The sequence below is a fragment of the Hippocampus zosterae genome, chromosome 9, assembly GCF_025434085.1.
Source record: "Hippocampus zosterae strain Florida chromosome 9, ASM2543408v3, whole genome shotgun sequence".
NCBI lineage: Eukaryota > Metazoa > Chordata > Actinopteri > Syngnathiformes > Syngnathidae > Hippocampus > Hippocampus zosterae.
This window is the reverse complement of record NC_067459.1, coordinates 22159683-22173985: the sequence shown is the minus strand read 5'-3', so window position 1 is coordinate 22173985 and position 14303 is coordinate 22159683. Positions and strand designations below refer to the sequence as shown.

The following is a 14303-nucleotide window of genomic DNA, read 5'->3' as shown; positions in this document are numbered from 1 at the left end:
TTTTCGACATACAGTACCTCTCTATACATGTAGCTGCTTCCTGCTTTGAGGTTGACTTGAGCTTAAGCAGAATCAGAATCAGAATCATCTTTATTGGCCAAGTATGTAGAATTCACAATTTGTCTCCGGTATAACACGCTGCACTAGTATCATCGTAAACAACAAAATCATTGAACCATTTTAGAGTAACCAGTAGTTTTGTAGCACCATTTTGTAGTACAAGAAGAGTGTCTACGTCAGCGACTGTTTAAGGAGTTAATGGCTAGAGGGAAGAATCTGTTTAAGTGTCTACTGGATTTGGTGCCCATGGATCTGTAGCGTCTGCCTGAGGGGAGTGGCTGGAAAAGGTGGTGGGCAGGATGCGGGGGGATTTTCCGTGCCCTTGTCTTGATTCTTGCAGCGTGCAAGTCCTCAAGAGTGGGTAGGGCGGTGCCGATGATTTTCTCCGCCGTCCTAACTGTCCGTTGAAGTCGGATTTTGTCCTTTTTTGAACAAAGGTATTGGGACACGTGATTATTACAACAAGTGAAAATGGTCGCCTCTTAGCAAGTTGGAACAGCGGCTAAGTTGATGAGATTTTTATTTTAATTTTTAACATGAATTTGATATGTGCCAGTTGGATGACCGACAGAGTAGCATCTCTGCCTCGCAGTTCTTGGGTTCAGGCTTCGAGTCCCCCCCACCCCCATGTCGCTCCAACATTCCAAAATATGTGCATGTTCGATTAATTTAGTACTTTCAAGGTATGAATGTGAGTCTGAATGCTCAGGGTGGGAAGTGATCAATCCTGGACTTGATTGAGCGTCCAATCAAAACTGCCAGTGACATGCAGCCCACAAATGTTGGACGCTGACACGGATCTTTACTCTCTACCGGAGTGCCTTTGATGTTGAATGATTCATTTTGTTGGCCAATTGTGTTGCTGTTTGACAACAACACACACACACACACACACAAACTCACTCAAGTGCGGCACCAGTGTGCATTTCACTCGTGCATCTAACAGTCAAGAAAGCTGTCACCGGCATCTTTTCTGTATCTTCAGGATCTCGGCGTGCTTCATGAATGAACACAGTGTAGAGTCAAGTCAAGTCAAGTCAAGAGTATTTCTGGAGCACTTTCAAACAGCCATCGCTGCATACAAAGTGCTGTACATGGAGCGATTTAACATACACAATAAACAGTAAGACGAATCGCTAATAAAGGCGGTAGAAAGCACCAAGCAGTAAAATCAAGAACAAATCTAAGTCATGACTTGAGATTTGCCGCGGATGTTTCTCTGGATGACAGTGGGAGGCGACTGTCGTTTTGTCTATGCAGTGCTTGAACACTCGCAAAGCACTTCATTTGACATTCAAATGATGACATGAATGGATTGGCTTTCGTTTTTGCCTGCACACACCAGAACTTTGGGGTTTGGGTGCGGAAGGGGTGGTTGTGGTGGAGATGGTGGTGGGGGGGTGTCTGCGTGCAGCAGTCATTCACTGAAAAGTAGTTGTCGACGGGCCGACATGCGCTGAAATGTAATCATTGATGGAGGGTGGGGGTGGGGGGGGGTGCAGTGGACTCTTGCTGCGGGCTAATACGGCTACATCACAATCTGCCATCATTATCATTTGAGTCATTTTCACCTTTGCGTCTTCTCTGGCAGTGAAGAGCAAGCTTCTGGATTTGACCATTATGCTCGACAAACTGATAAAGTCATTGATCAGACAAAGGCCGGACACTTGCCAGAGAGGGTCCGGGGGAGCAGAAGTTTTAGTGATCATCTGACGGATCGCGTCCGCTGGCTTTTGTTTTTTGTGCTCAATGAAGATGCGTTCTGACCTGCTGGGATGACTCATTTGTCGCCAATCCGTCGTGTGAACACACGTTTAGGATTTGCATGATTTCATTGTTTTGAATCAACGCATTCCACTTTCATTTGGCCACCACAGACGTCTTTTGATATTTTGGTTTGTGGCGAGTGATGAACAGTCCCAAGTCGCGTTAATGATCTCGAGCCGAAATTCTGCTGTTGATTCCAAACTGGATTCTTTCATCTTGGCTAAGGTCTCTGTGCTCGACTTATAAGATAAGATAAGATAAGATAAGATATCCTTTATTCGGATTATTTCATTCACTTTTTGAATGCAGGTTCAAAAAAAAAATCTCTTTGTATTTTTAAATACAGCTCCAATATCAGATTTAATTAGATTGTGAAAGATGACCTCATGAAGTACCCAGTGAGTGTATATCGCCATGTAATTGGGTGCGAATTTGAAATTGAATCATGCCGAGAGTGAAAATGAATGTCGAAGCCCCACACCCTCCTACCCCCACCCTACCCTTAATTTTTTTTCCCCCCACTAGCTGCGTTCTGATTGTAACAGTCAGTCTGCTCACTGGATTTTAAGAAATTCATCCTTTATTTTTTACCACTGATTTCTCCACACAGCATCATTATTTTTTTTTTAGTTATGGGGGTGTTCTGAAACGTCCCCCCCAAGCAACAGCAGTGCTCAGCTATTCTGATGATAAGAGTGAGTCAGCAGGTTCCGGAGCCCAATTCTCCTTTCTTGTCGTGTATACCGACAGTCTCTTTTCCTGCTGCCTGTGAAGAAAGCCCCTCAGATTCTCTCGGCTGTTGTTCGCTGTCTCTGACATGGTGTCGCAAAGATGCCTTCCTTATTTCCCTCCCTCCCTCTCGGGAAGCTGTCCTGAAACGAGCTGATGTGACTTTGAAAGGACAATGACCTCCAAGAAGAGTAAAATTCAGGACTGTTCATGTCCGTTGTGTGATGATGTCAAATGGAGCAAGACTGATATTTCGGTCAGAGCACTAATTCTTATTTACCTCAAACAAATATGTTGTCGAGGGTTACCGGCATCATTGTTTGCTGAGGATGATGAGACACCCAGCAGGTGACTCCCAGTCCCGTTTGGCCTGTCGTGCTTCTCAACTTGTCAGACCGGTTGGATAACGCTCGCGAGCCGGGGTGCCACACCGTGTGTACACTCAATTGTGCTTTCAGAGTCTTGGTTGGGCATGTGGATTTTATTTTCTCTTGACCTTTTTCAGTGAGATAATATTCCAATTTATTTTTCATATCTTCATAGGGGGCGGCCCGGTAGTCCAGTGGTTAGCACGTCGGCTTCACCGTGCAGAGGTACCGGGTTCGATTCCAGCTCCGGCCTCCCTGTGTGGAGTTTGCATGTTCTACCCGGGCCTGCGTGGGTTTTCTCCGGGTGCTCCGGTTTCCTCCCACATTCCAAAAATATGCATGGCAGGCTGATTGAACACTCTAAATTGTCCCTAGGTGTGAGTGTGAGCGTGAATGGTTGTTTGTCTCTGTGTGCCCTGCGATTGGCTGGCAACCGATTCAGGGTGTCCCCCGCCTACTGCCCGGAGACGGCTGGGATAGGCTCCAGCACCCCCCGCGACCCTAGTGAGGATCAAGCGGCTCGGAAGATGAATGAATGAATGAATAAAATAAATAAAGAATTGTATGAACCTGCTGAAATTGTTCTGGTTAAATTGCAACCCATTCTATTTGCCCCTCAATATTTTTTGTCTGTGCTACTTGTGAAAACGGCGGGTTAATTTGAAACAATTCATGTCCCGACTACTCTGTCTGTTTTGTTGTTGAGGTCCGACCAATAAATCCTTTTGTCGACCTCAAAGTGGTCGCCTTCTCAGAGTTATGATCTTACAGGTTGGCCCTTTTCGACCTTGTAGCATTTTCATTTCCGAGCGGTGCACCTTTCGACGTTACACAACAGAGTAACAGCTCCGTGTTGACGCCTGCAGGATTGTATCTTCTTGTTGCGATTTTTTTTTTCCCCCTGCCAAAACTGGGGCCTCATATATCAAAGCGTGCATTGTAATCCGACTGAAAGTGTGCGCGATCAGCACCTTGGCGCAATTTTCCCACGCTAAGCGCCGCAGGTTTGCATCGTTATCACCAACCTCGTCGCATCCACATTCAGCGATGTAAAGCGCATCCGTAGATTTGTCAACTGTTGCTGGCAGTCAATGCGCTTGAGTCATTTGCCTTCAATTTCATCACGTCATGCCATGCTGCAATTTAGTAATAGCTAGATAAGAAAACAAATATCCCAAAACACATTTTACACTGTCCCCATCATGCCTACTGCGACTCGATATGCTTTACGCTTCAAATTAACTCGTTGAGATGCCCAAATTCTCGTAGGGTCTGGCCCTGCTTTATATGCCGTATGCAAATGGGCACTCCTGCACACATTTTATGCACTTGGCTAATTTTGCATCTTCACTCATCCTCCTAATATGCTTGTTTGGGGAATGTAAAGATATCGACCCGCAGCCCCGCGCTATTAACTCCTGACCGTGAAGCGGACAAATTTGATAGGATGACTTTTGTAGCTTGACGCAGCTTAGTGTGGTCCTCTTTTGTCTTTATGCGCTAAAACCTGTGAAATATCAGAAAGAAAAGTCACTGTGGGCGGCCCGGTAGCCCAGTGGTTAGCACGTCGGCTTCACAGTGCAGAGGTACCGGGTTCGATTCCAGCTCCGGCCTCCCTGTGTGGAGTTTGCATGTTCTCCCCGGGCCTGCGTGGCTTTTCTCCGGGTGCTCCGGTTTCCTCCCACATTCCAAAAAAACATGCGTGGCAGGCTGATTGAACACTCTAAATTGTCCCTAGGTGTGAGTGTGAGTGCGAATGGTTGTTCGTTTCTGTGTGCCCTGCGATTGGTTGGCAACCGATTCAGGGTGTCCCCCGCCAACTGCCCGACGACAGCTGGGATAGGCTCCAGCACCCCCGCGACCCCGAGTGAGGATCAAGCGGTTAGGAAGATGAATGAATGAATGAAAAGTCACTGTGTGATTTGACCAATAACCTCAGCTCGAACTGGATAAATGTATTATTATTTTTTTTGCAACACTAAATCATACATTGGGAAGTAAACTGAGAGGAAGAAGAAAAATCTACCCTCGCACGTCATCTGTTGCTGTGTGCTGAGAAGAGCCTGCATCCTGTACATCCTTCTAACCAAATGCTGCCTTTGGCGACTCCATTTTTATATTCATAACCATGGCAACAGTGGCCCCCTGTTTGTCTGGTCAGTCGTCTTGCTGTGTGACGGACAAGGGACCCTTCTCTCTCCTTCAAATACAAAATAGCCGTTGTCCAATTTTGGACCATCTGATTTCACAAATGTTGAAACATTTTGTCTGACTAATAAATGCACCAAAGTAGCCAAACTGTGACCGGATTTTAAATGAGGATTCAAATTTGAAATGTCAAGAGACAGAGAGTGAGAACGAGAGACGGAGAGAGAAAGCGAGAGAGAGGCTCACAGATGATTTGTTCTCCCTTGTTATGATGCGTTATTGTATTTTTGAAAATATTTCCTTGACACTAATTCCTAAGTGGGCGGCCCGGTAGTCCAGTGGTTAGTACGTCGGCTTCACAGTGCAGAGGTACCGGGTTCGATTCCAGCTCCGGCCTCCCTGTGTGGCGTTTGCATGTTCTCCCCGGGCCTACGTGGGTTTTCTCCGGGTGCTCCGGTTTCCTCCCACATTCCAAAAACATGCGTGGCAGGCTGATTGGGCGCTCTAAATTGTCCCTAGGTGTGAGTGTGAGTGTGAATGGTTGTTCGTTTCTGTGTGCCCCGCGATTGGCTGGCAACCGATTCAGGGTGTCCCCCGCCTACTGCTCGAAGACAGCTGGGGTAGGCTCCAGCACCCCCCGCGACCCTAGTGAGGATCAAGCGGCTCGGAAGATGAATGAATGAATGAATAATTCCTAAGTTCCTATTTCCCAGAGTTTTGGCGCCCCCTTGTGGCATTGCAGAAAGAAAACACACACACTGTTCGAGACGTCAACAATTTCTTCCCCAGTTCAAATCAATTTTCGCTGACACATAAGATATGTTATCAAAAGTGTCAACAAAACTCCCATGGGATTGAATTGTTCTCTCCTCGGTGGATTAAACTTGACTTGTTGATTGGGGCTTTTTTTTTTTTCCTTCTCTCTCATTTTGCAGCTCCGTACCCAACAGACTTAAGTGTTGATGTGTCTTTGTCATCCTTGGCTTGTAATTATCCGTGCCCCCGTCAACTTGACCCCGAAGAAGAGAGAGCATTTCACTTCAGTTCTCAAGTGTTAGCGGCCACGGGACCGCCGACCGGGAAACCAAACGTGAAGGATACTTGAATGACGTTGTTGTTTTACGTTTGCTGCCATGTCCACAGTCGACATCGGTACGTGTTACGCTTTTCATATTTTTCACATTTTGTCGTCGTTTGGAGTGAAGAAACATTTTCGACAGCTCTCAAATCGTTTGCGATTAAACTTCACTTGTGGATATTTTATGTGATGAAGGTGAAGAGTGGCCGTCAAGCGACCTTGAGTGGTGACGGAGGAAGAAAGCCACTTTTGGTTTGTGCCCACTTGAGTTACCTTTCGGTTGTCCATCCAGGCGAGGATGGAAGGGTCATGGATTTGCAAATGTCATCCATTAATTTTTGACATACCTTGTGGCTAAAATGCAAAAGCATCACTGGGAGTTTATTTTTTTTTCCTGCTAAGATGGATGCACGACTGAATGGGCTTTCATGTCCTTATACGGCGCTGTGAAAGCATCTCCAATGCATCGTAACGTCCGAACCTGCAGTGAATTTTCTTTTTTTTTTTTCTGCCTTTCAGTACTCATGTGTGTGTGTGTATATATATTTTTTTCACCTAAGCCCCCTTCAGCCTTCACCCGCCGTGATTCTTGTATTGATGTGAGGTGGGGGGCCGACCGAGAGGAGACATTGAATAAACATGGTGAGCGCGTAATAGCCGTCCATTCCGTTTAGCCATCGAAACAGACGCCGGCGAATGTCACGAGCCAGAAGCCGAGATCAATGTCGGCTTTTTTTTTGTGTCTTTTGTGTCACCGTTAATATTTGCTCAGAGAATGTCAACCTATCATAGTGTGGACATTCATTCATTAAAAGTCGTGTCACTGGTGTTGAGTCAACGTCTCCAAAACAAAAGATACCGCAGTCAAAGAAAGCATTTCAGATGCCAGCGACGATCAAGGGCACCTCGACAGTGCTCGGGGAAGCAGACTTGCATCTCTCCAAGCCAAGTCGTTATCATTTCTGCATTGACCGTCCAAAGATACAAGTAGGACAAAGTCACTACTTTGAAGTGGGAAGCCATCCATTTTTTCCCCCTTCGCATCGAGACACAAAATTGGACTTAAAGGTGAGCGTCAGAGACACAAGGAGCGTGTCCGCCCCGCGGCAAGCATTTTCCACTTCCCATTCCCGAAGGTCCCGAAGGTGATCAATCGCTCACATTTAGGCCGGGGCTGATTTACGGATGTGAAGAAATTTGGCTCATATATGATTGGAGGAGGGCGGCCCAGGAGTCCAGTGGTTAGCACGTCGGCTTCACAGTGCAGAGGTACCGGGTTCGATTCCAGCTCCGGCCTCCCTGTGTGGAGTTTGCATGTTCTCCCCGGGCCTGCGTGGGTTTTCTCCGGGTGCTCCGGTTTCCTCCCACATTCCAAAAAATATGCATGGCAGGCTGATTGAACACTCTAAATTGTCCCTAGGTGTGAGTGTAAGCGAGGATGGTTGTTCGTCTATGTGTGCCCTGCGATTGGCTGGCAAGCGATTCAGGGTGTCCCCCGCCTACTGCCCGAAGACAGCTGGGATAGGCTCCAGCACCCCCCGCGACCCTAGTGAGGATCAAGCGGCTCGGAAGATGAATGAATGAATGAATGAATGATTGGAGGAATGAGGCGTCCTCCGTGTTTTTCTACATCCTTGAACTTCACGTTCCATGCCTGGATTTTTATATATCGCGGCGCTGACTTTACAACACTGCAACACTCGCTATCATGTCTATCAAGCGCTTGTTATTCTCTTGCCCTCTGCAGCGGTGACGCATCCGCTCTACGTAATATTCAGTATGTGCAACCGTGGATGTAAGTCTTGACTAATTAGTTTTTCTAATTAAGCAAGCCTCCTCGCTGCCCATCTTTAAAGCCCTTCTCAAAACTCAGTTGTATTCTTTGGCGTTCGACTCAGCATGACTTAGATTTGTTCTTGATTTTACTGCTCGGTGCTTTCTACCGCCTTGATTACCGATTTGTCTTACTGTTTATTGTGTATGTTAAATCGCTCCATGTACAGCACTTTGTATGCAGCGATGGCTGTTTGAAAGTGCTCCACAAATACTCTTGACTTGACTTGACTTCTTCAGGCCACAAAGTCGTTGCGACTCAGTTGACAAAAGTGACTGCAGTTTGCCTCAGATGAGAGTCCACACTGGATTCACCCACTATGAGTCCCGGGGGGGGGGGGGGGGGGGGGGCAGATACCGAATTGTGTTTGCCTGCAAAGGGCGGACAGACTTGCTGCTCGTCACTTCTTTTTTTTTTTCTCACCGCCCTTCATACCGGACTTGTTGCAAATTACATGTCGCGCGGGGGAAATATGTCAAGTCATTTGACTGAGCGCACACTGTTTACTGCCTTGTAAACAGAACACGCGCACACACACACACACACACGCACACACACACACGCACCCTTAAGTGGGAGGACAGAAGTGACTCCATAGAAATATAGGGTAGTTTGTGTGTGTGTGTGTGTGTGTGTGTGTCCAAGTGTAATTTCTAGCAACATGGTCATGAAATTCCAAGTCTGTGGGCTGCATGTGGGTTACTTTTCCATGGTGGACAAGCTGAGTTTTCCTTAGTGTCTCTGAATTTGTGTCTTTGAATTCTGGAGCAACTTCCCATTACCAAACTGCTTGTTTCCCTTCCTGCCATGGATCAATCTCTCTCTCACTCTCTCTCTCTCTCTTTCTCTACATTTTAATGCGATGAGTGATGCATTTGTTGTTGCCCTTCCTTGCAAGGCGTATTGTTTTGCCAGAGGCTCTAAAGCGATCTTCGACAAAGATCCAAAAATGCAGCAGAAGCACATCTGAGCCCTCTCTGCAACAAAAGATGATCACACTGATTTGAGGTTTCTATCAATTGCTGTTAAAAAAATATATATATTCAGGTACAGTGTATATATATATATATATATATATATATATATATATATATATATATATATATATGTATATATATATATATGTATATATATATATATATATATGGAGTTATATATATATATATATATATATATTCCTATTTGCCTTCATTTTATCATGACGCAAGTAATCGGCGACAAACTGTGTCCGATTCTTCAGAAGCAAGCACCCGCCCGTCACTTTCTCAACACCGCCTGTATCTGAACGCTAAGTACACCGAATAAGAGCTTGATCTCATAATTAGTCTTCACCTCACATTTTGTAATTACGGGAGAGCGTCCCACCGAGATCGCTGCGGAGCCGGCTGAGATATACACTCGCCTGCATCGTCCGCGTCCTTGATATTCGTCATTGCAGAAGGCAAAGGAAGAAGAAGATGAAACCTCTTTGTTTTCATTGGCACTTGATATCATGATATCGCGTTGTTCATGTAAAGCAGGTTGGCCTCCGTCTATCGGAGGGGTCCCAGTGAAGGTCATGTAAGGTGAAAGGGCCCCCTTCACACCCGAATGGCAAAACCTCCTCACAGAGAGACATTGACGACCGCACAGGCCTTCTTTCTGCAGCTGCGTTCTCTTGCACGGGGTTCTGTGGCGCCCGTTTGCGGGCAGTGCCATATGGTGTGGCTGCGAGCCACGTCGTCCCGCTCCAATCGGGCCATGACAATGACTCGGGGGTGATGCCGAAGGCGCTGTTGGTGTTTGGCGGAAGTCATCTCATGCTTGCGGCTCGGTCCGCTCGGTCGCGATGCAATGTGTGGCGTCCCCTGTTTCTGTCCTGCCGCCATCGACGTCCTGCGATATTTTGCATGCATGTGGAAGAGCGTTACATAGCAATGGAGAGCGGCGTGAAAAAGCATCGCGGCATCGCTTACATATTCTGCCGTGTCCACGGGCTCTCTTTGGACCGTGAACAAGATTAGGACCAGAGTGTGTGATAAGAGAATAAAACAAAATACAGCTCCCCACTTTGGGAGTGCGTGCCAGCTAATTGCTGTTTGGCCCGATAAGTAAAGTTGAGCGACGATATGACGACACGCCACCTGATTGATCCGTCAAGTCAAGTCAAGAGTATTTGTGGAGCACTTTCAAACAGCCATCGCTGCATACAAAGTGCTGTACATGGAGCAATTTAACATACACAATAAACAGTAAAACGAATCGGTAATAAAGGCGGTAGAAAGCACCAAGCAGTAAAATCAAGAACAAATCTAAGTCATGCTGAGTCGAACGCCAAAGAATACAAGTGAGTTTTGAGGAGGGCTTTAAAGATCCGTGAAATATGATGTCATATTTTCATTTCATTTCATTTGTTTTTGTTGGTGGGAATGAACAGAGTAGCCCTTTCAAGCTATTTTTGTGGGTCAGAAATGAAAATATTCCAAGATGTCATTCAGCTTTGCTCTGATTGGGTCTCTGTCCTCCTTAATTTCCATCCATCCATCCATCCATCCATCCATCATCTACCGCTTATCCGGGGCCGGGTCGCGGGGGCAACAGCTTTAGCAGGGAAGCCCAGACTTCCCTCTCCCTAGCTACTTCTTCCAGCTCTCCCCGGGGGATCCCGAGTCGTTCCCAGGCAAGCTGGGTGACATAGTCTCTCCAGCGTGTCCTGGGTCTTCCTCGGGGTCTCCTCCCGGTGGGACATGACCGGAACACCTCACCGGGGAGGCGCTCAGGAGGCATCCGAATCAGATGCCCAAGCCACCTCATCTGGCTCCTCTCGATGTGGAGGAGAAGCGGCTCGACTCTGAGCCCCTCCCGGATGACTGAGCTTCTCACCTCATCTCTAAGGGAGAGCCCGGACACCCTGCGGAGAAAACTCATTTCGGCCGCTTGTATCCGGGATCTCCTTCTTTCGGTCACGACCCATAGCTCGTGAACATAGGTGAGGGTTGGGACGTAGATCGACCGGTAAATTGAGCGCTTCGCCCTTTGGCTCAGCTCCTTCTTCACCACGACAGACCGATACAACGTCCGCAATTTCATGGGTTAAAAAAAAAGCTTTTGGAGTTCTTCATATGTGGGTGTCTCGGAGCCTCTCTTCATTGTGTCGTGTCCGTTCGGATTCTGCATTCCCAGAATTGTGCTGTGTTCGGTACTTTTAGTGGAGAACGGCATTGTCAAGTCAGCCGTAGGTTTTGTACACGCCACAAACGTCTTTGCAACCTTGACTGAACCCTGACAAATAATCAACATTCGCTACGTTAGCTTTACACTCACCGCAGAAACTTATTGACGGGCTCACAGCACGTTGCCGTACTCATAAACGCAACTGACAACAAACTCATTAATTAACAACAGAACAGGTTACTGTTCTGTACACGCCGCCCGGAACAACTAGCTCAACGCTAACCGGTGCGTCGCTAACAGTCTGTCGTTCTCTCTTTCTTCCACACTCCTGTTGCCTCCACCGTCTCCCTGGACAATAAAAAAGAAAGACAGACCTTGTAAACAAGCTCGCTACAGTGTTTTTCATGCAATTTCAATGCCAGTACACGCACCGTAGTACTCTTGCTAGCAGTAAACCTGTTCGCTCAGCCATGTACTTTCACACTTGTCTCCACATTTGCTTTCTGTACAGTCTGGTTTTGTCTTCCCGTGTAAGCTAGCGTGCATGCACTATGCTCCCTCAAGCACAGTAAAATAGTAAATTATTTCTGGTTATGGAGCGGAACCCATAAAAACATGTCATCTCGAGTAAAATATGGGAAAAGGACTGCTGAAAGTTACACAATGCCTGACTGAAACGTTCTAATCCTACAGTTGCATCATGGGAGGTAGTTCTCTCTTTGCGGTGCAGGACGTAACCGAGAGTAACTCCAGGCGAGGCACTTATTGTGACAACGGGCAAGTGCACTCAGCGATTGTACAGTAATTAAGGAGATCGGAATCAGAGATCGGAAAACACCCGCACAAAACCACAAAACCTAACAGTCCCGTTTGCCAATTGTTGTCTTGAAAAAAACAAGACCGCTCTGAAAGCCACGACTAAAATTGTTTTGAAAGAAAACCGATCTCACCCCTCAACTGGTCTGTCGGTCAGAACTGTGTGTAGCCTCAATGAAGATTGAAGTCTTACGGTTACTACAGCGTAATCGTCGATGTGCGCCGTATATGGCAAGCAATCGACTTGTTGGATGTGGCTTTGTATGGCGAGTTCTTGTCCCGATCACAAACTCCCCGTATGATTTGCGTGATCTATTATGCCATCGATCAGAAGAGCTGTCACATATCAGATAGAGCCGTTGTCGCATTTTAGGGAGTGTCAGAGCTATTTACAAGCGCTTGAGATGTTGAGAGTTTACTGCTCAGTAAAGTAGCTGCTTCCCGATGGAGTACATTACAACCTCTCGAAAGGCCATGTGGGCCACTACTAAGCATCTTTCGTGGGCAGTGAATTTGCATTTGGAATCACAATAAACTTTACGGCCACCGTTTTTCATCATGCTTGAAAACTGGCGATTTAAAAGCCGGTCAGCGAACAGCTGAGAACAGTTGTCTCAACTGGTCCATGACACAAAAAAGGTTGGGAAGGCCATTGCCTTACAGGCCCCGGGCCATCAGGCCACCGTTAATGTCGGTCCCTGTGGCAAACATTTAACAGCAATTCACAATTTGTGTGTGCAAAATTATCTGCTAGTAATGTAAAAATACACAACTTCAGAACAATTTTAGCAGTTGGACGTGAAACATTTGTAAGTTGGATTGGACTGTACATTAGCCAAATTATTTTATACTTTTATTACTAGTCCAGGGCATCAGATCTGAAATAATGTTCACTCGCCTGACGTGTGTGTGGGCATCGAGGGCTCGGTTCCCAGTCGTGATGGTGTGAATGTGGGTGCGTATTGTTGTTCGTCTCTGTATGTGCCCTGCGACTGACTGGCGACCAGTTCAGGGGCTAGTCCGGCCGATGTCAGCTGGGAAAGGCTCCAGTAACCCCCCGCGACCCTCTTCAGGACCGGCGTTGTTGGAAATGGACGCATGGATAATCTCAGGGTAGTAACAGATGGTTAGCTGCTATGTTTGCCTCAACCTATCTGTATTTCCTCAGCTATAATGCGGTGCTAAATGCCCCTCCAGCGTTGCTCAGTGAACAATGGCAATGCTTCTTCAACATTAGCTCAATCCATTTCTTTTCGCTATTTCTTAAAACTACATTTTTTGCCCAGGATGAATTGTTCCCCACCTTTCCGCTTCAGTTTTTCTGTCTGTCTAACCACTGAGGAGAGAGATGATCAGGTGTGAGCAAAAAAAAAAAAAAAAAAAAAGTGGCTGTGCGGTGCTGTTACCATGGCAACGAATCCTCCGAGCCGAGCCAGTACTCTTCCACGGGCATGCATATGTGCATACTCCCCTCCCCGATGCCTTCCCTTCATCCCTATCTGCCTTCATTGACTAATGCACACCCCTTAATTAAACTGGAAAGCCTGTTCTTATTCCGAAGGCGCTTCACATCTATCATATTGCTGTTCCTTCATAACACGCTGCTGGCAGCATTTGTAAGGGGGCCCTCGAAAGATGCTCGATGTTGGGCCATATCAGCGACACAACTGGAACGTGACATTCATGACACGTTGCTATTTGGAAATCTCCCAATGGTGCCCCCGACAAGTAGGATTGATGTATAAAGGTACAAGAAAATGACGTGAGGGAGTGGGGAGGGCATGGGCCTTCTTGTTGGGGCCCCCCTTGGGTCTAAAAATGCCCCTTAACTCATTCACTCCCAAAGACGTTTTTAAACGTCTTTTCAGGCTTGGTCTAGAATTGGCTGGTACTGAATGATTAAAAAAAAAAAAGTATGTACATGTACTGTATGTATATACAGAGGCACTTTTTGTTTTCGTTTTATTGCCCCCTTCCTGATATCTTTTTTTTAATCAATAATAGTACTATCAGACAGATAACCGAAGTAAATATAAAATGCCGTTTCAAAGGGCAGCTTTTATTTCTTCGTCAGAGCAAAACGATCCGACCCTATTTGTGAAAGTAATCGTTCCCCGAACCTCATTAATCAGGCATTTACTGTAAAGGGCGATGAGTCTATCGAAGGGCTGATTTGGCTTGGAAATGAGCCAGATGGCCTTTTCAAGCTATTTGCGCTGGTCGAAATGATCTGTGATTTTCAACAGGTGCTTCTCTCGTTTGTATTCAAGAAATTCAATTGTAAATAAGCTTGAGAAATGTCGAGAATTTGTGTCAGACATCATTTGATGATCAATAAACGACGGCCAAG

At 46.5% G+C, this 14303-nt stretch overlaps 2 protein-coding genes across 5 annotated transcripts in view; one reads left to right on the top strand and one right to left on the bottom strand.

Moving 5' to 3' along the window:
- Positions 1-14303, bottom strand: part of LOC127607617 (lipopolysaccharide-binding protein-like) — a 143784-nt gene that overhangs the window by 11779 nt on the left and 117702 nt on the right. The window lies entirely within an intron of this gene.
- The window catches only part of LOC127607592 (band 4.1-like protein 1), a 40716-nt gene that overhangs the window by 856 nt on the left and 25557 nt on the right, over positions 1-14303 (top strand). The window lies entirely within an intron of this gene.